At 40.5% G+C, this 27,146-nt stretch overlaps 1 long non-coding RNA gene across 2 annotated transcripts; it reads left to right on the top strand.

The window, feature by feature from the left end:
• Positions 1-215: 215 nt before the first annotated feature.
• LOC147528951 (uncharacterized) lies at positions 216-26,945 on the top strand. Of its 2 annotated transcripts, XR_015222067.1 has the most exons (10): positions 216-230; positions 891-1,953; positions 4,230-5,132; positions 9,902-10,033; positions 11,244-11,331; positions 11,847-12,078; positions 18,080-18,201; positions 21,021-21,186; positions 25,789-25,835; positions 26,907-26,945. It is a non-coding gene; the product is annotated as an uncharacterized LOC147528951 (long non-coding RNA). The 2 variants fall into 2 exon arrangements; XR_015222068.1 differs by lacking the exons at positions 216-230; positions 4,230-5,132; positions 26,907-26,945 and having other exon boundaries at positions 895-1,953; positions 25,789-26,558.
• The last annotated feature ends 201 nt before the right edge of the window (positions 26,946-27,146 follow it).

Genomic DNA, 27,146 nt, shown 5'->3' with positions numbered 1-27,146 from the left:
GGCGGGTTGAGGCGGGGGCAGTCGGCCGCCGGAAGTGAACCCCGCGTGGCGGGGCGGGAGCTCCGCCCCCTCCTGCCCCGGGGGTGGCGGGAGCGGCCCCGGCGCCGGAGAGGGCGGCGGCGAGAGGGTCCGGTGCTGCCCGTGTTGCCTCCCGGTGAGGCGGGGGAAGGTGGAACGAAAGGCGGGAGGAGCCTCGGGAGTGCTCGGCCCCGACACCCGCGTTCGCTGAGGTAACCGCATCCCTCCTGGGGGGACCGGGCTGCGGCCCCGCGCGTCCCCGCTTCCTCCGGGAACACGCCCGGGATAAGGGTGCCGCTTCCAGCCGCTCCGGTTCGGAAAGGGCCTGGCGGCGGGAGAGGCCGCCGCGGCAGCGCGGGAAGGGGCTGCTGGGCGTTTCGGTAGCGGCTCTCCAGAGGCAGCCGGTGCTTCTCGTCAGGCGTCGCTCCTCCTGGCTCGCTTTTCCAGAGTCTGCCTGACCCTATGGAGTCGCACGGAAAGCGTCGGGCTGCGGGGCTGCCTTTAGGGTAATTAATGGCCGCGGTCCGGAGCTCTCCGTGTACCAGCGGCGCGGCTGCTCGGCGGCGTTCTTTGCTCTAAAATTAATACCGCCCGTTTCGTACCGAGAGCTGTTACAAACGTAACACAGAAAAAATGATGGAATATTATTAACCTGCAGCTCGCTTTTAATTTCCCCAAGAGATTCGAGAAATCATGTACGGCATCGTTTTTCTCTTGGCAAAACCCTCTCTTCTTTCAGGTAGTCTTAAGATCTAGAGGCATCTCTATGGCTGGAATCTGAATCTGGGTTTCATTGTGGCTTAGAGTTTCAATAAAAGATAGCTGAAATCGCAAAGCAGATTTTAGCTGGTTTGTTTATTGTCTTTTTGTAGATTTATTTGCCCGCGACTATGAAAGATGAATGAATTTAAATGCCAACACCAGCACGTTACATCAATGGACCTGCGTCGCCAAGAGGAAATTGCAACGTCTCAGTTGTGTGCTGCTGTGCCTGAAGGTTTGGAAGCCCAGATTGCCAGGCTGGTAGAAACGTTTCTGGTGGAGGCATACAGGTGTGAGCTCTGCCAGTTTACAGGCAGCGTCAAAAGTAAGATCAGGACGCACCAAGCTTACATGCATGAAACAGAGTGTGCCAAATTTCAGGCCGTCTTAAAAGGGACTAAGGTGAAAATGGGTCATATGGCATGGGAGATGAAGCTAAGCAAGGAAATAAAGAAAATCTTGCAAAAAATGTATGTCTAATTACCTATGTATCAGATGCCTCAAAATATGAGTTCTCACTGTTGTGACATGAACTCAAGCAGTCAGAGCAATAGTCCTCATGCCTCACGCTCCTGTGAAGTGAACACCTTGTTTGGAGAAGCAGCAGCTCCTTTGCAGCTTGAGGAGCCCTGTTCTGCAGTGCCAACTTCTCTTTCGTATTCCAAGAGCAAAGATGAAGAACCAGCCCAGTCTGTGCATCTTGTGCTCTGTTGTGTTTCCAGTATTAGAACTCAGACCTTAGCTGGGGAGATAAAAACCCCTAAAGCTGAATCAAGGTGTAAAAATGACAAAAAACCAGAAGAAAGCTAGATGTTACTGTAAAGGGTTAGCTCGTCCTGTGAAAGGTGTTTGTGCCTTAATCTGGATTCTGAGGGAACGCAGCATTTCTGCAACGCGTGCAACATAGCACCGAAGTTGAAAGATGCTTATAAAATCCATGGAAAGGGTCATGACATGGGTCGTGGTTTTAAATTTTATTGTTGCGTGACCGAATGGGACTTCATGGAAAAGCATTTGCAATCACCCAAGCAGATAAAAGAAAACCAGCAGTGCCTCGTCTGTGAGACTGTTTGTGTGTCACAGGGTGCCTGGAAAGTGCACAGAAACAGCCCTCAGAGGAAACCTTGTCTCTTCCAGTGCACGATGTCTTTGTCATCTTTTGAAACTGCGCGGGTAAGAGATGTTCAGGTAGCTTGCCATTGTCAGGATATGCTTAAATGTCCGCACAGTGATTTTTTGCAGTAAGTAAAATTTTATTTTTTTTATTCTCATACAGTTGTCTTAGCTATAAACTTCTCTGTGCATGTAACTTTATTTGGTCAATGCCAAATTAGAGAGTTTCAACATGAGCTGTAAATGCTGTCATGAGAAGCTACTGTAAAACATCTTCATACTGGTTTAAACAAAGAAAATGCAAGAATTGCAAAAATTCTAAAAAGTGTTGTAAATGTTCACTTTTTGGTGACGTTCCTTCATTCTGCAAAATCCTGTCTCATCTTGTATTGTGGATCCTGAATATTTCTAGGAATAGTTGCCCATCATATTCCAATAATTTCAATATTATTAGCTTTTCAATGGCTCTGTAACATTACTAGGAAGGTAATTCTGTCAAGTTCAGTGTTTTTTATCTCCGAGTTTTGTGACACTGCTAATAGCTAGGTATTATCTCTATTTATAAATGGAGGACCTTGGCAGAGTAACATAATCTGTCTCTCTTAAATCACAAAAGGACATAATTCCAGTGCTATTCTCCTTTGCATTGGCTACAGGTGTTGCTTTTGTACCAATCGTACTTTACTTAAGCAAGGAGGGGAGAAAAGTAAAAATGTTTCTGTTAGTAATTGCAGGTGTTTTGTCCTCAAAGCTCTGCGTTTGGTGCTTTCCTTCAAGTATGTAGGTAGAATCCTGAAAGATTTGTGTTCAAATGTAGTCTGGGAATGTGGAATAACAGGGCGTCCTGTGATTGTAGCCAGGCTGGGCATTGCATCTCTGTTGCAGTGTCAGTTTTGAAGGGCTCAGAGTAGGTTGTGTGTTGTGCAGTCTGATTTTGGAGTCGTCTTTGTCTTTGGGATAGGTGGGATTGTTATGAATTTTTGCTGTTTAAAAAAGCTGGAGACAGAATTCTCGAGAAGGTTATTGCAGAATTTCTGCAGGAAAAGTAACTAAAAAAAAAGGTAATTTTTAGAACTAAAAGCAAAACGAGTATCTTACTTGCTTCACGATGACATTCAATGTCTCCACTTAATTTTATGTGACTCCAAGCCAACAACAAGCCTGCAGTCCAGTCTAACGTTTTCTCCAAGAGCTGGTGGAGAGCACATAGAAAGGCAGCTGAAATTCACAGTATTTCATTATAGCGGTGACTACAACAGTGAAAAGATTTACAAGTGCTTACACAAACAATGTTTTCTTAAGTGAAAGGAGAACTGATTTGTATTGACCAAATGTCTCTTGAGTTATTTCTTTCCATTTTTTTTTTTGGAGGGGGCGATGGAAAATCAAATATCTATCTCACAAGTGTGGTAAGAAAACCTGGGAGTAGGTTTTCTGGGATACTTTTCTGGCAATTTCAGTCATAGAATCATAGAATGGTTTGGGTTGGAAGGGACCTCAAAGATCATCCAGTTCCAGCCCCCCTGCCATGGGCAGGGAAACCCTCCACTACACCAGGTATGGCGTATCATGTATTAGATATCATGTCTGGGGGCAATGAATTTTGAAGATTATAACTTACCATTCACTGTTATGTTAACATATGCAGAAAATTTACTTAATTTTAGCTTCCTGTTGAAAAATTTAGTAGGTTAAATACTTAATACATTCTAAAGCTACTGCTAGTATTATACAATTGTAGCTATTTTACATTCGCTTTCAGTATTGTTTGCATTTTTGTGATAAAAGCGAGCAAAGGAAGCCTTGCTAAATATCTGTTTAACACTGTGCTGATTTCTGTACGTTTTTAAGGTGGAGGAGAAACACTAAAGGCATTGTGAGAAGTCTTCAGCTTGTTAGTGTTTTTCAGATGTTCCGCTCCATGAAAGGGAGTTTTACTGTAACGTTATAAAGAGCTGTTGTCTGCCAGTTCGTTATGCTCCTGGAGGTGATACAACGGGCCAGCCTTCCTGCTTGCTCTGGGGACAGTTTTTGAAATAAGTGTTAACTGTATCTTCTTAGCACCCAGCTTGTGTTTAACTTAATGTCGAGTTCTAGCTGTAATTGCTAGCATTGTTTGCTACAGTGTTCTTGTTACAACATTTAACCTACGTGAAAGCCGAACTGGTTACCGGAGAAAAAAGTGTACAAATTGCTCAAATACTTCAGTGGAGCATACTGAAGTTCCTTCTTGGTTTCTGATTTAGGAGAAAGCTATCAATTCGCCATGCTGAGAGATTCTCCTGTTCGTTGTTGTTTGCTTCTCTAAATTGAAACAGCTGTCAATATTTGTACAGGCTGTGTAGTGACAGTTTACCACCTGCACCAGGGATAAAGGGGCAAAAGACCTGGAAGACTAATCACACTACCTGTCATCACTCCTGATCTTCAAATCTTTAACCTTGGAAAAGAAGTTGCTACAAAGTTGAGTGGTTTTGTATTAAAACCTTTACAGGAAAGGGGTAGTGGTCTTGATTGCATTTCCCATTAAATGGAAATCTTCTATGCAAAACCCGCAACCTCCAGCCAGTGCTTTCTCCATACCAAATTTAGACTGTCAGCAGATGTGCTTAGAAGAAAACAGACGAGGAAAGTATATTGCATCTCACCACTGAAAATAATCCCTTGAAGCTTGGCTGTTTTGATGTTTCCCAAGTATCTGTTCTTTCAGTGCTTTTCATATGCTCCATAATTCACATCAAAATAACTCTACTGCAAGTATATATTTTGCTAACTCAAATTGTGGTTTGAAGTCTTTGAGAACTGCTTGTTATCCTGGTGTTTTTTGTTCTGTTTTGGCATTGAGGGAGAGGAGTGCATTCGAGCATCCCTAGAGCTGAGCTAACCTTGCTTTTGTGGCCAGAGTTCCCATGGTCAGTTTATGTCTTCATAACTGGTAATTGCCCTTTCTGCTGAAATACTGTGCAACTCAGCCCAGTTCTGCCTCATATTGCTTAAATAAGCACAAAACACTTTAAAACTACGTAGGAGTTAGGTTTGAACTTTTATGGTAATTGTTTAATGTGGAGAAATGTCTGTCTTCTGTTTTAAATTAATGTGTTTAATCTGATTTAACCTATTATATTAACACAGTTAAGGAATGGATCAAAGGCTACAAGCATCTGCTCAGCCATGGTTACAGTTTCAAACTGCATCCAAACTGCTGAATGTGACAGATGTGAGAGATGTTTTTTCCAAATGTAGGTGCATTTTTATTTTCTTTTTTTATTTCCCTCTCCCTCCCTTGAATAGGTCTCTTTCTTTTACTTTTTTTTTTTTTTTAGCTGCTTAGTTTATCAAGTGCAACAAATGCTTTGTAATGCTGTAAACATGTACTGGATTTCTGATTAAATGTTTTACTTCTGTCTGCTTTTATAGACTGGAGGTGAATTTCCCAGTGCTAAATATTTGCTTAATGAAATTTGTTTTAATTGGTGGGAAATTGTAGGATTAAATTTGTTTTAATGGGTGGAAAAAGGCTTTACAATTCCTTAAGCTGGATTGAAATTGTGGTTTGAGGGGGGAGGAAGAGGATTAGGGACTCCTTAGGGTTTGCTTGAAGGCACTAAATGAAGACACCATTTTCAAGGACTGGTGGTGGTGGTGGGATGTAGCAGCTGTTCCGTAGACAGAGGAGAAAAGACAACGACTATGGCACTTAGTGCAGGGAATCCGCATGCAGGACATGATGAGATGCTTGGGTTTTGGACCTATTTTATGTTCATTTGAGTTTCTGATGAGCTTATTTTGGCAATAATTACTTAGTTAGATAACCAGTTGTCTCTAAAAGAAAATTCTTTGGTAAGTTAGTAGCAGCAATTTCATCTTTCATCAGACTTGCTCCATCGTACTTGGTGAGTGCTTTATTCCCATCTGCAACAGATAGGGGATTCCTACAAGGATGACTCTGTATTACCTCAGTTTTAGTGTTTTTTTGTTATCAACCTGAGCCCTTGACTGGGGGCGGGACACTGTATTTCTTAAAGCGTCAGAGATGAGGGATGCTTCATGTCTGAAGCTTTTCTGACTTCAGCTTTGTGTCTGTGTGACAGGAATAACCCCAGAATTGTAATACTCTGAACGACAGCCAGCCAGGTTCAGTCTACAATTTAGGTCTATTTTGACAAAAGGTTTGGTCTCTTTCTGATTCCTTTTTCATATTTAATGATGGCAAAAAGCACGTGTTGCAGTTCATCCTGTTAGCAGTTCCAGTTCCTCAGACCTTGACCTGCAAAGTCTCCCAGGCTTGTGGTTAGGACAGCGCTCCATGGGGAGAATTGTCCCCGCGCCTCTGATTTCTGACTGCTGTCTTCGATTGTTCTCTTCAGCTGAAGCAGGGTGAATCTGTTGGGAAAATGTATAGCAGCCTGTCAATCAATATATACTTATAGTTCCATCAAACAAGCAATACTTATGGCTGACTTCAACGCTTTGTAAATCCTAAAGCCGTTTTCAAAGGACTTTATCCAGCTTTGTCTCTTCCAGAGTGAACAAAAGGAGGGGCAGGAGCTGTGCCCACTTACACCATCAAACTCGATTTTGTGACTTGTTTTTTAACAGTGGCAGAGGCTATATGTCCCTGGCAGCAGTTCCTCTTCATGGTGATAAATATGCTTTCCTGTCCTGGTTTTGGCTGAGATAGAGTTAATTTTCTTCTCAGTAGCTGGAGTAGCGCTGTGTTTTGGGTTTAGTATGGAATTTGATATGAGAAGAATGTCGATAATACAGGGATGTTTTTAGTTGCTGCTAAGAAATCAAGGACTTGTCAACTTCCCGTGCTTTGCTAGTGTGCAGGTGCACAGGATGCTGGGAGGGAGCATGGCTGGAGTAACTGACCCACAATTTCGGGCTTGGGATTTGAGCTTGGGCCCAGATTGGCCAACGGGATATTCCATACCATGCAACATCATGCTCAGTGTGTAGACAAGGGTTGGCTGGGAAGCTCCTCGTTCTCTCTCCCGGGATTTTGGTTTTGGGATTTCTCTTACTTGGGATCGCTAGCCAGGGACACGCTGGGCGTTGGTCAGCCAGTGATGAGCAGTTGCATTATGCATGACTCGTTTGTATATTCTATTATTATATTTATCATTACCACTTTTAATTTTACTGTATTTCAATTATTTAATTGTTCTTATCTCCTTCGTTCTTCAATCCTCTTCCCCATCCCCCGGAGGCGGGAGAGAGTGAGCAAGCGGCTGTGTGGTGTTGAGTTGCCAGCTGAGGTTAAACCATGGCATTTCCCCAAGGCTCTGTTAAGGAAGGCCCAATCCTCTGAAAACAGAAATTACATGAATTTATAGAATCATAGAATGGTTAGGGCTGGAAGGGACCTTTAAAGGCCATCTAGTCCAACCCCCCTGCAAGGAACAGGGATATCTCCAACTAGATCAGGTTGCTCAGGGCCTCGTCCAACCTGGCCTTGAACGTCTCCAGGGATGGAGCATCCACCACCTCTCTGGGCAACCTGTTCCAGTGTTCTACAACTCTCATGGTAAAAAATTTTTTCCTAATATCCAATCTGAATCTACCTCCCTCTATTTTAAAACCATTACCCCTTGTCCTATCACAACTGGCCCACCTGAACAGCCTCTCCCCATCTTTCTTGTAGGCCCCTTTGAGGTACTGGAAGACCGCTATAAGGTCACGCTGGAGCCTCCTCTTCTCCAGGCTTATGACGTATGCCTGCGTATCTCTCACTTCTGTATTTTAACGGCTTACTTTAGTGTTATAAAACTGTGTTTTTTCACTGCTCTGGATGCTCTGCTTTGTTACCCATGTTGCTGTTTATTTAGAAGATGCTGTTTTCACTTGCTCACACTTGTCTCACTTTTTTCATTGTTTAAACTGTATTGGCTGAAGTTTTTTGTGTTGGTTCTTTGCCTTCAACTGATACTTTCCCTTTAAAACCAGATCAACCAAAAGAATTCAACCCATTTTCTAGAATGCATATGGGGGAAAACTTTCTGTTTGTAACATTTTCAAGTAGAACCAGTAAGACTGTGGATGCCTTTTATTTAAAAAGCCCTAATACGCCATGGCTTGCAGGAAAGAAATAAGCATTTTACAGATGGTGTATTCAGTTAGAATAGATGAAAGGCAAATGCCTGATGCAAAAGTTTATTGAGATTTGGCCTCTTCACAGCCTCTGGAAAATGCAATGAACAGTGGAGACAGCTTCCTGCAGGAAGCTAATTGTGTTTTAGGGAGGCAGGGACTGGAACTAAGTAAATGTACCATTTTTCTTTGGTACCTGGCTGCAAAGGTTTTTAATTTTTCCATAGAAAGCATATAAAAAAAGTTGGATACTAAAGACCAGTTGGGCTGGAAAACCTGTGAGAAGTTGCTAGAGGACATGAAGGAGATGAACTCAGTCAGAATTTGGCACATTAGGAAAACTGCTAGTGGGACAGGGCGTAATGGGCAGAGAATAAAATATAGTGGGGATTCTCACAGGATGGAAATTGAAAATAACGTGGGCAGCAGCAGCGTGGCCTGAAGCGGACAGAAATGATGTAGAGTCTCAGACACCTGAACTCACAGGAATATAACAGGGTTCACAGTCTCTGCTGGTCACTGTTGCTGTCATTACTCAAACCTCAGAGGTTTCTGGTGTATCTGAGGGCTTCAGCAATGCAAGATGGACCAGGTGCAGTAATCCCCCATGGTGAAATCTGGAACTTACGTTTTAACTTCTGAGGTATTTTGTTTCCAAAAATAAAGCCTAAAACATGTTAAATGATTTTTAAAAAAAAAAAAAAAAAACCCACAAGGAAACTCACAATAAAGGTTGCAAAGTCAAACACTCATCATCTGTGTGGGTGGGTACCCTTGCAAAATCTTCAATCTTCTTGACTGTCTACAAATTCCACCCCCTGCCCCTCCCTGCGATCCTTCCAAAATTCGGTGTGTAGAATGGGTAGTGCTTCATTAGCCTCGTTTAGTGAGCATAGAGCATATACCCAAAAAACAACGACGTCAAAGTTACCAAGGCAACTTTAATTTTGACAATTCCTAATTTTTATGTCTTGGCTTAGCAACCTTAATGAGCTGGGATTTTGTTTTTTAATATAGGATTTAGTTTGTGTTGTGAGAAATATGTTGGGAATCTACCATAACATATTAAAATACAGACTGACTACATACTAAAATACACAAATACAGGCTGGCAGGAGAAGGACTTGGGAGTGCTGGTGGATGAGAAGCTCACCATGAGCCGGCAATGTGCGCTGGCAGCCCAAAAAGCCAACCGTGTCCTGGGCTGCATCCAAAGCAGCGTGGCCAGCAGGTCGAGGGAGGGGATTCTGCCCCTCTGCTCTGCTCTCGTGAGACCCCACCTGGAATACTGCGTTCAGCTCTGAAGTCCCCAACACAAGAAGGACATGGAGCTGCTGGAGTGGGTCCAGAGGAGGCCACGGAGATGATCCGAGGGCTGGAGCACCTCTGCTATGAAGACAGGCTGAGAGAGTTGGGGCTGTTCATCCCAGAGAAGAGAAGGCTCTGGGAAGACCTTCTAGCAGCCTTCCAGTACTTAAAAGGGGGCTACAGGAAAGCTGGAGAGGGACTTTTTACAAGGGTATGTAGTGATAGGACAAGGGGCAATGGCTTTAAACTGAAAGAGGGCAGATTTAGATTGGGTATAAGGAAGAAATTCTTCCCTCTGAGGGTGGTGAGGCACTGGAGTGAGTTGCCCAGAGAAGTAGTGGCTGCTCCATCCCTGGAAGTGTTCAAGGCCAGGTTGGATGAGACTTTGAGCAGCGTGATGTAGTGGAAGTGTCCCTGCCCATGGCAGCAAGGTGTATGAACTAGATGATCTTTGATGTCCCTTCCAACCCAAGCCATTCTATGATTGTATAACGAAATTACCCAAAATGCCATCATCTTCAGCAGTATGTGCTGTGTGCTGTTAGTTACTAGGCTGTGAGACCACACAGTGTGTTGCTATGTAAAAGTTCACGTATTTCTTCCTTAGGTCCTATGACATCTAAACCCTTTCGTGTCCCTGGCTTCAGCTACATCATGACATCCACTGTGTTGATGGTGATGTATTGACCACCGAACGACGCTGAAGCATGGAGCTGCTGTACGCTGAGTGGAGGGTCAGGTAAGTGCTTGTTTAATCACAACACTGTCTTGAATATACCCATCTCAAAAAGCATAAGACATTTAAAAATATTTCCTCTCTGTAAATGGTCATAAAACTGGCAATTTATCCTTCCTTCTCTCCCAGTCTCTAGAGGCTCAGAAATCCAGCAAGGTTTGTAATCTGATGGCTGCTGTGCCATCATGTTAAAAGGAACTGGCAATTTAATAAATCAGGCTTGATGACACTGAGTGAAGAAAAATCTTTATTTTTTTTCTTCCTTTAAACAGCAGTGTGCTGAAATGTCTTAATTTACCAAGCCCTTGTGAGGAACATTTGATACATCATGCTGAAGTTGATGGATTCTACAAAGTCTCCTTCAGAGCTGATGTAGCTCTTGTGAGATTGGATCATTTGCGCAGCAATTCACATCACCTTTTGTATCTTGGTTGTAGGCTTTGGGGAGGGGGAAGCAAAAAGAAAATTTTGGGGATTTTGTTGCTAAAATAATGAACTCCTACAAAAGCAGTAATATGCAAATTATGTCAGGACAAAAAAGGTTGAGTCAAATTAAGTGATTCTGTGCCAAATGATACTTTCTATGGATGAAAGTATTTCTCTTGCTCTGAAATAAATGCTGACAATCTCCTCATTCATCCAACAGGCTTATTTTTTTTTCCCTAGTCTTACAAAATATGCTATATATTTAAAAGCGTATGCAGCACTGTGTTTTAAGCTTATATTTTAGGTGGGAAATGGCTGCCGTTTCACTGGTCTTTATATTGGTCTTGAAAACGTAATTAGAATTTTGTGCTGTTTTAACAACAGTATAAGAAAGGAAATAATGTTTGGATATTCCTAAAATAAAAACAGATCAATTCCTTGCAACGTAGTAGTTAAATTGTGTAAATATGTTGCTTGTTCTTTATCTGTGTAATGATCATCAGAAGTTTAGCTGAGGAAACTTGGAAAAGACAACTGTTTAAGCTGTGCATCGTTAGGTAAAGCTTTTGTATGATAAATACGTTGTAATCTGGTAAACCCAAGGGATTCAGGTCAAATGAGATTCCTGCAAATCATGATTCTCCTTCCTGCTTTGTCACTTTTGAATAACAGGGATATTTATTGTGGTGGCAAGCGTGTCAAACACAGTAGTGACTTTCCAGATGCTCTAATTGTTGTCATTATAATTTGTGCTTATTTCACTTGTTTTTCTCTTTGTGCTGAGCAGCACTGTGGCAATTTTATAATGAAAATGTGCATCCAAGAATGATGATTTTTATGCCTAGGGTGGGTGTGAATGGCAGTTAAACATTGCTGTAAGTCATCTGCCTGTTCATTCTAATTACAGTATGTGCAAAAGTAAAGTAGAACAGTTCGATCCTCAACATTGCCTATATTTAACAACTTGAATCTAATTCTGTCCTACAATTAAAAAAAAAAAACCACAAAAACACACAAAAAAAACCCAAACCAAAAAAACCCCCACAAATCCAAAACCCCCAACAAATGGCTTGTCTGGCTTTTTTAGGAAGCTGTCTTTTTCCCTTTGTATGTGTGTGTGTTTCACAAATGTAACACAGGATAATCAGCAAGGTTTTTTGTTTTCCATTAGGGTAACTCAGAATTCAGCCCACTATCTTCAAAGTCCCTCTACAACTTTGTCTTTCACCTGAACGTGTCTTATCTCAAATTAAGTCTTTTCAGTCACTGATGGTAGTGTAAAATGAAATGCTGGTTGATACTGTGTTTGGGGGTGGAGGATGGTGGTGGGGGGTGTGTGTGTTTCTTTTTGCATTAGTTTACTTAACTTATTTCTTAATTGTCATTCTAGAGCAGAGGTGAAAGAGCATATGGAAAATCAGAAAACAGCCCTTCAGTCTTCATTTTGGGGTCAATAACTCAAAACCAGACGTAGATGGATGTGCATCACAAACAGATGTGTCAGAAAAAAAAAAACAAACCACGAATGAAAGAGAAGAAAGAAGGCTGAAGATAATCCTATGTGCTCCAACACTATACAACTACAAAGGAGGATTCAAAGTAATTTGCATGTGGTGCCTGTGGTAGGTATGACCTGTATTATAACAAAACTTGCATTTTGTTCGTTATGCTCCAGATACTTCCGTAGATCTTCATTGCAGAACAATTAATAATGTGGCACATTTATTTGTTTACTTGTTTATTTTTACAAGAAAGTTGCCCTAAACAAAAATAAGGTACTTTATTCAAATAGCTGTCTTCTACTTGGTTTGTGATAGTGTCAGTCTTTTGAATAAAGGAAGCAAGGGCTGCTCAAAAGGTGTTTCTAAGGGTTTTTCTTAGAAAATTTTATTAGAAGCATTAGAAGCTCTTAGACATTTTATTAGAAGCAATCACAAAGGAGGACCAGTGAGATGTGCTTTTTGAAGAGCCAAGAGATGTGCTGTGAGACTTCATGGAATTCTGCACATAAACTAGATGAAAAAAACGTGACAATGTGCAGCTTCCTTTGCAGTCATGGGGGCATCTCTAAGAGGCATGTTTACTGAAGCACTAATTTCAACAGTTAATGCAAAATTCCACTTAACTGCAGTTGTAAGAGTTCATGCTTGGACTTTGCTTGACCTCAAGTGCATCCTCTCTTCCAAAGAGAACTTGAGAAGGCATTTGATATTTTCCTGTTATTCAGAAATGGTCTTTTTTTCTTTGACAAAAGAGATAGTGATCTCTGGTAGCCACTTGCCCATGAGTTGACATCGTACAATAAAATAATGATAGCTTTTCTACTATTTAGGTAAAGAAGTTAGTGTACATTCTTGTTCTCTAAATTTCTTGTAAATATGTGAGTTTGGTTTTGGGGATGTTCTTTTTTTGTTGTTGTTGTTTATGGCCATACTTATCTCTTACCTTATTAGAAAACGTTCTCACAATAGAATCATAGAATGGTTTGGGTTGGAAGGGACCTCAAAGATCATCTAGTTCCAACCCCCCTGTCATGGGCAGGGACACCCTCCACTACACCAGGTTGCCCAAAGCCTCATCCAACCTGGCCTTGAACGTGTCGAGGGATGGGGCAGCCACAACTTCTCTGGGCAACCTGTTCCAGTGCCTCACCACCCTCAATGTAAAAAATTTCTTCCTTATGTAAAAAATTTCTTCCTTCAGCTTGGACACCTTCAGTTTAATTCGAGAAATCACTTTCTGACTTTTAAAGTTGTATATTATAATCTAACTAATTCAAATTGTTAAAGTCTTTTTTCCCAGATAGCTTCTTTACCCCACTGTTTTCTAGGACCGAAGTAATTGTCTATACCAGATCTGGATTTCTTGGTTTGAAGTTGCTACTGCTCATGTGGAAAGAAATAAGTACACGTTTTAGTAGTTTGCTGAAATTAGTATAATAAAAAGAAAGAAAAAAAAGGATTTTGGGTTTGGATAGTCAAAGGCCTGATTACTAGCAGCTTTGGTAGTGCAGATGATGTGCATCTGGTGTGCAGATGATGTACTTTTCACATAGGCATCTTTTTTTCAAATTAAGTGGTCAGGTAACACGCCTTGTCATAGGCAAAGCCCAGTTCAGTCATTACAGATTCACAAAGCAGGCAGGCAAGTTGCTCCTGTGCTCACCGTGAGATACTTTGAAGTAACTTGTCTCAAATTTAAAGAAGTTGAAGTATAAGGCCAAGCACTTCACATAATTATATCATCACAACAGTTATTTTTGAACCAGTGGAGTGCAGCAATCCAAATTTAGTCTGAGGTTACACATGAAACGTGTCGTTATCTGATGAACTCGTTACCTCTCTGTTTCGCTAATAAAGGAGCATTTAGGGACTGGAGCTCTCCCTGGAACGATGCTTGTGATTACTGCAAGGATTAAGAACTTGAACTCTTCACACCTCGTTCTGACTTGAGTGTTGCTGTGCTCTCTGTACAGCAAAGCAAACTTCACAGAATCAGAGAATCGTCTGGTTGGAAGAGACCCTCAAGATCGAGTCCAACCATTCACCCTGCACTGTCAGGGTCCCTAAACCATGCTCCTCAACACCAAATCCACACGGTCTTTAAACACCTCCAGGGATGGGGACTCCACCACCTCCCTGGGAAGCCTGTTCCAATACTTCACAACCCTCTCTGTAAAGAAATTTTTCCTGATACCTAACCTAAATTTCCCCTGGCGTAACTTGAGGCCATTCCCTCTCGTCCTGTCAGTCATAACCTGGGAGAAGAGACCGACACATTCATATTCACAGTTCCTACAAGCTCTTTGAAGGTGTACTAACAAAACCAGCCATTAGCTCGTGCTCGTTTCTCTCCACTAAGGCCCTGACCCCATGGCAGAGCAGAATCCGTCGCGGATTGCAGTCAGGTCGGTGCTGTGTCCCCAGGTTAAATAGCCAGTGGCAGAACGCCGTTATCCGTAAGGATCACGCTGCTGTGCCGAGCGCGACTGACTGCGCCGTCTGCTGCCGCGCGGAGCTCCGGAATGCCGAAGCCGCCTTCTGTCTGCTTCCTGGACTCATCTCGCATCACACCCAGATTAACTGGCTCACTTGGGAAATATGCTTTGGAGTCCATTGATTCTGTGAAATTAAAACTTTGGACAATGCCTTTCAAGGGAAAAAGACGTGCTGTCACAAGGCTGAGGTACAGGTGAGGGTCTGCAGGAACAGCTCTTGTCCTGGCTGTCCTGTGGTGCTTTTTTCCTCGTTTTGATGTCCCCCGGAAGGGGGCAGCAGGTGAACAACGTCACACCGACTTTCACTTTTTGGCCGCTTTTTCATTTTTCAGTGTTCCTCTTCACCTGCAAACCTCAGGCTGCCTCCTGATGTTAGAGCTTAAAATGATTTCTGCCGGATTTATTTGCTGCAAGGAGAGCTGCAATGTATGAATTGGAAGTCTTCGTTAGTTTTAGTAGAATTTATTTAGTAAAATCTGTTTTAAGTTTAGAAAAAAGGCACGTCTGTATGAAGGTTTAAGATTTTTATGACCATAGCATTAGGAGTATGTATATTTTAAAGGATAAAATAGCAGAACAACCAAACCCTATGACATTATTAGTTCATGTCACTGAAGTCTTGTTTATATCTTTTAAAAATTTATTTTCTATATTTCAAGCTTAATTAATATAATGTTACAAGTCAAACCAATGTTCTCATGGCTATTTTTCTTCCATCAGAAGATAAAACAGAATATGCTGAATATAGTGATGCTTTTAATTCGTGTATTAATTCATGCATTCATGTGCAAGGGTGGCTTGTGCCTTCTGCTGACGGTGCATGCGAGTTAAAAGCCTCAATTCACAGGGAATACTAGTGATACTAAACAATATTATCAAATTGTTTCATCTTATTTCAGCAACAAAGTATGGTTTTCTCATCCAAAACTTTATGGAGGCATATCATATTACTAATTCGGAGTATTGATTTTTTTTTTAATGGCTTCATGGGAAAATGCTGATTAATACCTACCATTATGATTTTCTTGAAAGTGTGTGGCCATAATTCTGTTTGAGTTACAGATCGAGTAGTTAGCAAGAAGCACAGAGAGAGGGCAGTCTAACCTTTCCAGTTAGTGAGTTTTATCCAATAGTTCATATAAAGAAGGGACAATCACAGTGGCATCTGTGAGGATCAGCTGCCTGTAATCAGTGTTCAAAAGCTAACTGGGAAGAATAAAACTGATTCCTAATAAGACCAATTTATTGATAGTATTACCTGACTATTTCATTAAAATCAGAAGTGTTACAATGCATGTGGGACCTTTGTGGAGCCTAAAACTTAATCAAGAGTACTCAAGACCTTTTGGACTTAATAGACTTTCCCTCTATCTCAAACACACTTTATTTTCATCTGAAGGATGAAAAGTTAAATCATCCATATTACAATTCCAGATTCCTTTGGACTTGCGCTCCATAACCTTAGAAGATTGAGCCAACCGTCCTCGTAACAGTGTCTTCTTTCTTTTCTCCTCAAAGAAGAAAGAACACATCAGTATTTGTGGGGAGTTTGCAGCACAAGCACTCTATAAGATAGGCACTGCCTGCAAGATTATAGGAATTCTGAAATCTGCATTTAAAGCTATTACATGTGCTGGAATTCTGCAGCTATACTTATGTTTTTTAAGAAGTAATTCAAACAGTTTGAAAATCAAAATAGCTCTATTTTTCTACAAAGCATTTAATCACCTAAGAAATATTTTTCTGTTATGTCATAGTGAAAGACATATCCTTTAAATGTATAAAAAGTATGGGTTTGAATCTGATTTCAATCAGTACAAATGGTGACAAAGAACATTTTTCTTAGTTCGTGAATCAGGATGTTTTACCTTTGAACTCTCTACTCGTATTGGATTCACAAAGATATTACAGAAATTAGCCTTTGCATTTTTGATCTCAGCTTCATAGCTCTAAAAAAGTTCTGTCTGTCCTGTAGGAGTTCAGAATCTAGATCTTTGACAATTTTTTTTTTTGTGATGGCTTTTCCTCTTGAAAGATTGCAAATGTTTAGGGAAGAGGGAAAAAATTGTTACAAAGAGTTATTCAGAATGGCACAGCTTGCATTTCACAGTCGTCTCTCATCTTGAAGCCTCCTGTTTAAATGCCAGATTTTTCCATATAGACCCTTTGTTCTACTGAGATCACTGTTTTAACTTTCACACCTATGCACCGAACGCCTCAACAGGTCCCCTGAGTACTTCAGTTCCTCATGCAAGTTAAAGGCTTTTATTCTTTGAGCAGTGTAAGCTTTTTCTCTGGAGAAGAAAGTGTTAATCCACACAAAAAATTGAGGATTAAATCCCCTTTTGCATCTTTCTTGTTTTGAATACTGTTGCATAAAATAACAGCTGTATGATGATCTTTGAGGTCCCTTCCAACCCTAACCATTCTATCATACTATGATGCACTCTTGATTTAGAATTAGCAGGAATACTTTTACCAGGAGAAGTCTTGAGTATGATATAAACTAATTCCATTCTTTTCTAAAAGACTTTGTTTTCAAAATAGCAAGACTTTAATTACCTTCACAAACGTGTCGTGAAAAGAGCTATGTTTTCGTTATAGAGTGTTTAAAGAATGAGTAATCCCATTTATTGCATCTGACGTGGATGTAGCGCAAGGATTTGGAAATAGTATTTACTTAGTAATTACTTATTTACAGGTATGATTCAGAAGGACATTGTTTCCTTCAGCTGAGTGCTGATCAGTAATCTGCATAGAGATGCAAACACCTTTTAAACCTACTGGAGTTGACTTCCACAGGACAAGGACTTTAAAGTTCTTTTTGTGTTTATATTTCTCCCTTGGAAATTGTTGTGTGTTAAAGGTGTGACTTTACAGCGTTATAGACTTGTGTTTGAATTTGTGAACAGCCACTGCTTCCTCTGTCGTCGCTGAGTTTTGAGGAACTTCCAAGAGCTTGACACAGAGTTAAATGGTTGTGAGGTATTCTAAGCATGGTGCAGGGAAGAATCTGGAAAATCAAGGAGTTTGGAACAGCAGATCTGTGATCTGTGTAGACCTTTTCAAATGTTTTACCGTTTTGTTCCCTAGGAATCCTCTCTTTGTATATAAGCGCACATATAATTTTCATACACGTTATTTTTCTTTTAAAATTAATTCTACTTGCAGGCCTGAAAGAGTAGCAGGTCATGCAGCGGAGAAAGTAGAATCTGTCTTTTTCATCCAGACAAAAAAATCTCTAGAGAACTTAGGTGGAGCATTTAGACATCAAAATACAGCAATCTGATATGATCATACTGCGTTCTGCTGTATTGGCTGCTAGTAAATTACTTCAGCACAGAAAAGTATGTAATTCTGGACATGGAATTAAATAATTGAAAGGTAACAAAATAATAACTGAAGTATTTGATTGTAGACAGTCTGATAGGAATCTTTGTGCTCTCAGTGATATCACATAGTGATATCAGTCTTTCCTAACTAATAGCCTTAAATACTCATGATAAAAGGCATGAAGAGCCTGAATTAACCCAGTAACTGAGAAATGTCATCCCTTCAGAGCACTTACACAGGAAGAACAGATGATGATTTTCCAGCTGTGACAAGGTTCCTTTCCTTTCCGACAGGAAGTGTTTTTATAGTTAACTCCGCAGAAACACGCGGGGACGCACGCTGGCATCAAAGCCCCTCACTGCCACCACTGCAAGGCTCACGGCCTCTCTGGCACGGCAGGTGCAGAGGCATGCAGGTGGGTTACATGTGTCTTCTGTATGTTACCACTTAGGGAAACTGCTTAGGGAGCAAAAAAAAGTACAGTTGAGTATGGAATGCTGTGTAGGAGTGATTCTTTTGTGACATGAAAAGGATTTCTAGAGAAAAGGGGTGTTTTTTACCTGCTGATAGTTCTCCCTCTTATTTTGAATGTGCAAAAACCAAACACTGTGATCCTGATCTAACAAAACAGGCAAATTTTTAACTGAAATGTTTTTTTTCATGGCATTTAGGGATATTAATCTTTAAGGATATGTTTGATCCTGGTTTAGGATTTATGTTCAGAAGACTCCTATGTAAAATTGTAGATGCTGCAAAGACAAGGACAGCTTATGTCTCTGGCTTGTTAACTGAAAAGGATGTTTTTGCTAGCTCAGATTTTTTTTGCTGTACTGGTACTCCATGGCCAGGAAAGAATTGGAATGTCTTCTCAAAACTTTTAAAATCTACTTGCACATATTGGCATATTTCAAGATTTTTTAATGTAATAGATTGTTGTTTGTCCACCTTGGCTACATTCTTTTGTTTTCTGGAAAGCTTCCTGCTTCAGTTTTCTGGTTTAAAGTTGAATGTTGAACCTCTGTCAAAAGCCCAGCCTCTCTAAGACTGATGCTCTGGGGTTCTTTCTGTCTCGGTCAAGTGATTTGTCTACATAGACTTTGCGTTGCCATGGTTATATTAAGTCCATCATTCTGCCAGAAAAGGCACTGGCGTTAGATATTCTGAATTACACAGAAGAACGTACTTTGTAGCGCTGTCTGCTTGGAACTGTTGGATCTGCTCCAGCTTGTTGGTATTTAAAAAGTGAAGCCTGTCTCCTTTTTTCTCAACTGGGCGTTTTCCAGGATTAGAAAATAAGTTTAACTGAACGAATGGGATGGGAACGTGCTATGTTGCGCTCATGGCCTTCTGAAACCTGCTGCTTGATGTGTGCAGTGAGAGGGTGGGCAGGACAGTGGGGAGCCACTTAGCTGCTTGTGATAACACTGAAATAAATCCATTTGTGAAGAACTCATCCTGTAGGCCCTGGCAGCAGAGCGACTAGGGAATATCCACCTTTGTCCACACTGGCACAATTAACTTCAGCACTTGAAGAAACGAAATACTCTTGCAGCGGTTTGACAGGAGTGCCACACTCCATCACCTGAGCAACGTGGGTGGTGCTCCATCCCGCGGCGTCGGAGCCATGGCATCACACGCAGCAGCAGAGGAGTGGAGGCAGATGTCTGGCAGGAAACACAGGCGTGAAGGGGGCTGAGAGACGGCTCGTGCTACTGGGACAGATGGCTCTCCGTGGTAGCAAGTATGCAATGTCTTCAAAGACAGACATTTGGTCTATTAAATATTCGTAGCTCGTGTAGAAGGCAACTGACAGGGCTTCAAAAGGTACAGGAAAAGGAGAGCAATGCCCAGAGAAGAGAGAACTGACTTCTCCTAGGAGGCTGGCTAAGTAGTGTGGCCGGGCACTATCAATGACGTTCGGGTGCATAAGTAGACAAGTAACCAAAACCGTACAAAATAAATTAAACTTTTCCAAAAAAATGAAGACAAGAAGTCACTGTCCAGAAGAAGGATTGCAAATCCAGATCTGTCTCCTATTCCATGTTCTGCAGCTGACTTGCTGTGAAACCTACAGCAAACACATGTAATAAGTTTCAGGAAGCTGCTTATTACCTATGAAAATGTAATTTATTATCTAGATATCAAGCCATTGACAATTGCATCTGAAAATGTCATCAGTCTCTTCCTGTTCGCTTCCCCATTGACAACTGGGAACATAAAAAACACTTTGGTTTCCACATCATGCTGACTACATAGTGATCACGCAATGTGATATCTCCGGCTTCAATTCTTAAAAGATAAAACTAATAAAACTGGAGCTGGAGAGTCACTTGTAATAATGGTGGTGTGAAATGCTGTCTTGAAGAGAATTATTACTATACCAGGGTTAGTGTTCAAATATATTCATTTTTCATTATTCTTTAAACTCAGATGTGTTTGTTTCATTTGTGGTTTTATTTTGGGCTGTAAAAATGAAAATAAATTTGCCTATTTGGAGGTTGGACCAAATGACCCAGAGGTCCCGTTCAACCTCAACCCTTCAGTGATTCTGTTTCATTTTTTTTTTGGCTGTGGTTTCTTTCTGGTTAAGTTCATTTCAGGTTCTCCACTGTAAGGCTAATATTGCAGAATTTTTGTACATCAGAAAAATATGCAGATAAATATTGGAAATTGTCAGTGGGAATGTAGATGAAAGAGGAGGCTAGTTCTTCAAGAATGTACTTCTCGATGTTTTTGTTTTTGAAAGTCATTGTTTTCCTTTGTATTTGTGACCTAAACGTTATCTTTGCTGTCTTTACAGAAAATTCTTTGCGTGTTTTCTTCATTAAGTTAAAATTACTTTCCCTTAATGTCATTTCCTTTTGCTGCTTGAAAATTTCCTGTTCTGCTATGTTTCCCCTTTCTAAGGGATTTGTTTGTTTGTTTTTAATTGTTGACATAGGGTATGCTGAAAGTTGGCCCTCTGAACTTTGATTCAGGAAAAAGAGATCAACACTAAGTTTGCAAATGGTTCTGGCCAGTTTTTCTTGATTGGGCTTATGGTGGAAGCCAAATTTAGATGCAGTGGGTCTCCTACTGGTGAAACAGACTGTAACTTTTAACTGCCTAGACTTATCCAAGATCATGCTTCATTAGTGGTAAGATCATATGAAAGATGAGCTTTGAGGATGTGCTGTAAATGCTGATGCACTGATTTTCTTTTGAATTTACCCCCCACGCTTTGTGTTCCCATAGAAGATACTACATCCTTCATATCAGCTCTCCATTTCCTGGCGGGTGAGAAGCCTTTCGGATGTGAGATCTGCTCTAGCGCCTTCATCGATGCAAGCTCTCAGCAGTGGTACTCCCGAACACGCGCTGGTGGGAGGCCCTGCAAATGTTGACTCTGGTCATATAGTTGGTAAGTGTAAATAGTCCCTCTGTTGGACAAATTCCGCAAATCTCTTGGCTCTGAAAAAACAGCAACAAAGCCTCACACTTTGGCGTGCATTCCTACCTGTTAATAAAAGTCCAGTCAAGCTCCTGTTGGGAGCTTGGATCTGTGAAGGCTTTTTTGTTTAAAGGGATTGCCTTCTGACACCTCTTTACAGCTCTTTCTGTATATAACTACTTCGTAGACTGCTGAAAGATGTATGGAACACTGCTGTGCTAAACACAGAAATATCTGGTAGAAAAATGTGATGGTGTCTGCGTGTGAAGAGTACTGGGACGAATGGTAGTGACTTGTATAAAACCAAAAATGTGTTCATTCTCTGTTTGTCTTAATTTGCTGTGTTAGGTGCACCATGCTGCTTTTTCACACTGATTTTTGCCAGCAGCTTCGCTTGTAGTGTTTTGATTCCACCCTCCTGCCCCCACCAGTTGAGGAAATGGTCACGTCTCTGGCAGTGCTAACACATTGCATTTTGCAGTGTCGGCAGAATGTGTCGTGTGATGAGTGGGAGCATTAGCTGGTCTTAGTAAAGCTGAAGTACATGTTGAAAGTATGTACTTAGCAGCCTTAGAGGCTGTTTGAATGTTAAATTATTGTGTGTTTAAACTGTGCAGTAAATGATGCACTGTTTGCTTTGGTTTTTGTGGTTTTTTTAAACCCAAAAGTTTTAAACTAAGATAAGCTAATGTCCACAAGTCAATTCTTGAGGTATGCAATTCTTGAGGTGGAGAGATGGCTTGATTAGTTTTGATTTGTTACTGTGTGGAGGATCCTTCTTTGTCATAACAAAGATAATTCTGATTACAAAACTAGTGCTCCTTTTGGAGCATCTTTTGATGTCGGAATTAAAATCTGGAAATGCATCTATCAGAAGTGATGAGATACCTTGAGCTTAAAGTAAGTTCCTTCTTCACTGAGACCTTTTTAGTATCTGGTAGTGGAAAAGAGGGGAAAAAGGCTTCTTCCTAACTTTTGTGGCAGCTTTGCAAAAATACAGAATTGTAAACATTATCCAAATGTTGTAACAAAAAGTGAAGGAAATTTGTATAATGGAATGGTCACTTACTGACCTTGTTACAAAGACAGACAGGTACTTGTTTGCAGATACCTATTTTCTAGGGAGTACCATGTATGTCCTAATACTTGAGCAAGAGAAAACAGTGACTGGAAAATTTGAGGGGAGTGGTAGTGGTGATCTCCAGACTATAGAGTGGAACACTAGTCACCTCTTACTCTTTAGGCATTACTGTAGTAGGCACAAGAAATGCAGTTTCCTGTCCCATCAGGTAGACTTCAGTTAGGCATGACAGAGGACTCTCATTAAGTCCTGTACTACCAAAAATCTATTTTTTTAAATAAACCATTCTTTAATACTTGTCATAGTATTTTGTCTCTTATTGCAGTATTACTTTACAACCATATACTTCTTAACTTATTTTTAATAAATCAGCCCCACTTAAGGGATCAAAGATTTTGTTGCTTGGAAATGAACAATGTGCCTCCTTCCACCAGCCTACTTTGCCCTGTTAGATGCATATTAGCCATCATAATTTGAACACTTGCAGGCTTAACTTTTGCTGTGGAACTAGTTCCATTTGAAGTTAAAAGAATTCTTCTTTAATAAGTTAAAAACTTGTTGTATAATGAGAGTCTATGCGATGAGGAAGTGAATGTTTTAACCAGTGTCTGTAAGAGTAAATGATAACGCTGTCTGAAAGTACTCTTTTTTCTGTGTGTAAAGTCTATACTTACAAAATATTTCGTTCCTGTCTGCATAGTGGTCACTGCAAATGCCTGCACGGTGTTCCAGACCTAAACAGTTTGATGTTTGAAGTTGCTGCTTTTGAAACAGTTTGCCTGAATTGAGTAAATGCAGTTAAGGTGTGGTTTTTTTCTTAAGTAATCTCTTTCATGTCTGTAATTGTCCTAAGATTTTTAAGCACACTAGAATATAGCACTCTCTATTTGTGAAATTGTATCAAAAATAGAACAAAATGTTGGAATATTAAAGAAGAAAAAAGGAAGGAAAAAAAAAACCCTAAGCAAACCCAACCCTTTCCTAGTCCCCAGACATTACACCCCCATAGAACCCATTGACTGATTCAGTGGGCTGTACTCAAAAGTGAGGTGCAAAGGGTAGAAAGCACACAAAAGCACACAAATCTGAGTGTAAGCAAGAATGAGGATGACGTAACTGCAGCGATGAAATACACAGAAAAATGTCATCTCTAAACTTTCCCTATACTCTGATTTGGTTTGTGAATAAATATATATTATTTACTGCTACTCAATTAGAAAAGAGGTTCATTATTCAAGCTCTCACACATTAGGGTATTTGTGCTTTGAGTTTACCAGATACATTGAATTTAAACCAGTATAGTAAATTCTGCAGTGGCAACTGCTCATCAAAATTCAGGATTACGTTAAATGCATCTCTGCATGTGCTGATATGTGTTTTATATTTGTGTGATGTATAATGAACTCAGGACTTAAAATGTGTATGTAGCTGGGCTGTTCACAACAGGTAGAGTCTTTACTGGAAGACTTTTGACTTGTTGAGACCTTACAGCTATGCAGAAGAAGAGGTATAAATGTGCTTGAGGTATCTGCCTGGCTTAGTGACTTGAAAGAGTCAGATGACTGCTTCTGATGGCACAGGATCCGACAGGTTCACATTTTTGGTAGTTTTGCTGTCAAAGACTGCAAGAGAATTTCCTGAAAGTCGTGTGTTCCTGATGATAATAGAGATAGGGAGAGTTCTGTGCTGCTTTAATAAGAATGTATGAGGAAATATTTCATCTTTTGTGTAAATCTTAGCTTGAAAACACTAATTTTGCTGTACCTGTGCAGTAAAATGTTTTCTTACATGCCAGATTAGGTGTGAGGGGAAGCAAGCGTTAAGGTGTGCTTTTCTGACTGAGCATACTTCAAGAAAGTCTAGAATTTTTTACTTGTTGCATTCGTATAAATAACAGCACCACCTAAGTACCACAACCCTGAATATAGAACACCTGTAAAGATTTGCGGCACCAAGCATGAGTTTTTTAAACTGCTATAGTGTATAGATTGCTAAGTCTTAAGAATTAATTTTAGCCAATTTAGTTGTTTAGTCTGACCTCTTTGTGGATCCCCTTCTGTACCCAATGGAGAATGATGGGCATTCCCTCAAGACACCTTAATTGCTTTTGGGACTTACTTAAATGTATGGGCTAGTTGACGCACATTAGGATTACTTACTGCCTGCATACAGGTAACTTTGCAGAGGAAACTGGGAAGATAATATGCCCATTGGCTACCATTATGGGGGATGGATCTTACTGTAGGTGATTGTTTTGATTTCCTAGCTCATAGGGCTGCAAATACTTGTTGCCAAAATAAACAAACAGATCATAGAATCATAGAATGGTTAGGGTTGGAAGGGACCTTAAAAATCATCTTGTTCCAACCCCCCTGCCATGGGCAGAGAAATCCTCCACTACACCAGATTGCCCGAAGCCTCATCCAACCTGGCCCCTCAGTATCTGTTTAAAGGAAACCTTAAATTCGGAGAAGCTTACATTACGGATTGGTAAATTTTGAAATCTGATTGTTTGATGTCAGGTAATGAGTGGTGAGACTAACCCACAAGTCTCAGCCTGTATATAGCTTGTTCTAGGTTGGCCTTTGTGGGGGAAGTGCTGAAACCCAAAGGTTTAGGTTCTAGATTTGGTATCCCCTGAATCTGAAAGAACTGGGGTTTTGATTAGGATCAGATGATAATTCCACTGTCTCAGGGCAGGATTTAGACCCATGGTAAGCGTGTAGTAGACCTCACATTTTAAATATAGAACGGATCCTTGACAGTATTTGTGTTACAGTTCTTTGTTTTGAGGTATGTCCCTCTGTCATGACGCAAAGTAAGTAGAATGAGAAGACAAATGCAAGGTCAAAGCTCTTCAGTCTATTCAGATGGGTTTGCAGCTTTCACTGCGTCAAGCTGCAGCTATATGCAGATACACATGCACAGGCAAATACGTACATCTCTGGTGTGCATGGCTGCATGCTGGTGCAACTGTATCCTAAGAATGTAAATGCATATAGGTCCTATTAAGACTAAAAAGTAACTGGAACACTTGTGCTTGTAGGAGTTTAGATTCTTATTTCCTGTACCAAGGTTTTATTTTCAAAGAATAGATAAATCCACAGGTGCACAACTGAAGTAGAAATACTGCTGAAAACGGGGTGCAAACTCCACCAGCTTGCTCCAGTGGTAAGAAAAAGAAAATGGTGAAAGGCGTCATCTTGCTTGTGTAAAATGTGAGACTTTTTAGGTCTAGAAACCCTCTCTTGGGAATAGAGCTGTCTGTAAGTGAAGTTATTGGGTTTAGGAGTCAGGAGAGCTGTGTTCTGGTCTAGCTCTGCCACTGGACGGAGCCCTGAGATCTTGCTAGGGATGACTTATCTGCTGACCTGCTGGTTGGCTGTGCTGGATTTGTGATGGCTCCAGCTAGAGACTGACTGCGTGTGTTTGTGCAGTGCGCTCTGCTGTTGATGGTACTAATGTCCGATACATTTTTAATTTTTTTACAGCATTCAGAAGAAGAGCTTGGACCTTCACGTACGCTGACATAATACTGGTGAGGCATTTGGCTGTAGTTTTTGCTGCTATTCTTCCCCTGACAAAAAACTTCTCCGAAACACATTAAGAAATACCACCTGAGTTCAAGAATCTCATTAACCAGTTCCCAGCCCACCTTTATCCTCAAATCACTTCCTGTGGAACATTAGGTTCTTCACACTTAAACTTCCACCAGAGCATCCCGGCAAGTAAGGAAGCTGTTGACATTGTCAGACTTTTGCGCTGAAAGCCAGGGGTTATCTGGAAGAAGAGAAGAAACGGTCTCTATATGGCAATTAAAACCACTTAGAATGGTCTTCCCAGCAAGCTTTGTGTGTGTTATGGTACGGCTGGTAACTCCAGTGTGCTGAGAGGAGCGTGGAGATTTGTATTGCACGAAGGGTGGACATGTTGATTTTTGTTCTGATGACCTCCTGCTGATCTATTCCGCTTATAAATGAAGAGTTTGACATTTCAAGGCAGAATTTGTTGAAACATACCAAAGCTGATGGGGAACCTTACAGGTGGTTTTTGTACTACATCTCATTTTTAATATTGGTCTCTATATAAAACAGTAAATGATTCAAGAAAATCTACTGATGCTGCAGCACTCCTAATGTGGTAAAAAAAAATTCATTAAATTACATTTCTTCATGGGTATTTTTTATAACAAAATGTGTCTATTATGATAAGCTAATCCAATGTTGAAGTGAAAATATTAACTATTGAAACATGACATCAAATAAACTTGACTTGAAGATTCAGTTATTAAATACATCTGTACCTTATTTAGTCAAATAGAAATTGCTCACTTTAAAAAAAAAAGATCAGAGGAATGGAATAGTTTCTAATTTTAGGCTGTTAGAGGACTGGTTTTACTCTAAGACTCCACATTTATTCTTTGCCTGTGGTGGTTTTGTGAAGTCTGTTATTAGCTGTGGATGTTACTCAGGAAACGTAACTCTTGCAACATAAGACATAACTAAAAACATAACTCTAAACATAACATAAAAAAGCTAATATCACAACTTCCTACCAGACAAAAGCAAATCATAACTGAAGTGTGCCTGCACTGTTCTCTTGAACACAGGGATAAAGAATGTACTATTTCAACAGGATAAAAGTTTCCCTTCAGGTAAGTTGTAGATTTCTTGATTTACAGGAAAATGTTAGCAAAAGAGTTATTTGGAGAGTAGCTACTGGCAAATCGGAGGTAGAATCTTTATAAAAGAATCAAAGAGAATTTTTTTTCGGAGGAGAAAATGCTTATACTGTTAGAAACTGGTGAGCATCACAGACCTCATTTTCCTTTTGTGCAGTTGAACAGAAA

The sequence above is a fragment of the Tauraco erythrolophus genome, chromosome 3, assembly GCF_009769465.1.
Source record: "Tauraco erythrolophus isolate bTauEry1 chromosome 3, bTauEry1.pri, whole genome shotgun sequence".
In the NCBI taxonomy this organism is placed as follows: domain Eukaryota; kingdom Metazoa; phylum Chordata; class Aves; order Musophagiformes; family Musophagidae; genus Tauraco; species Tauraco erythrolophus.
Note: the sequence above shows the minus strand (reverse complement) of the source record. Positions and strands in the feature narration are given on the sequence as shown.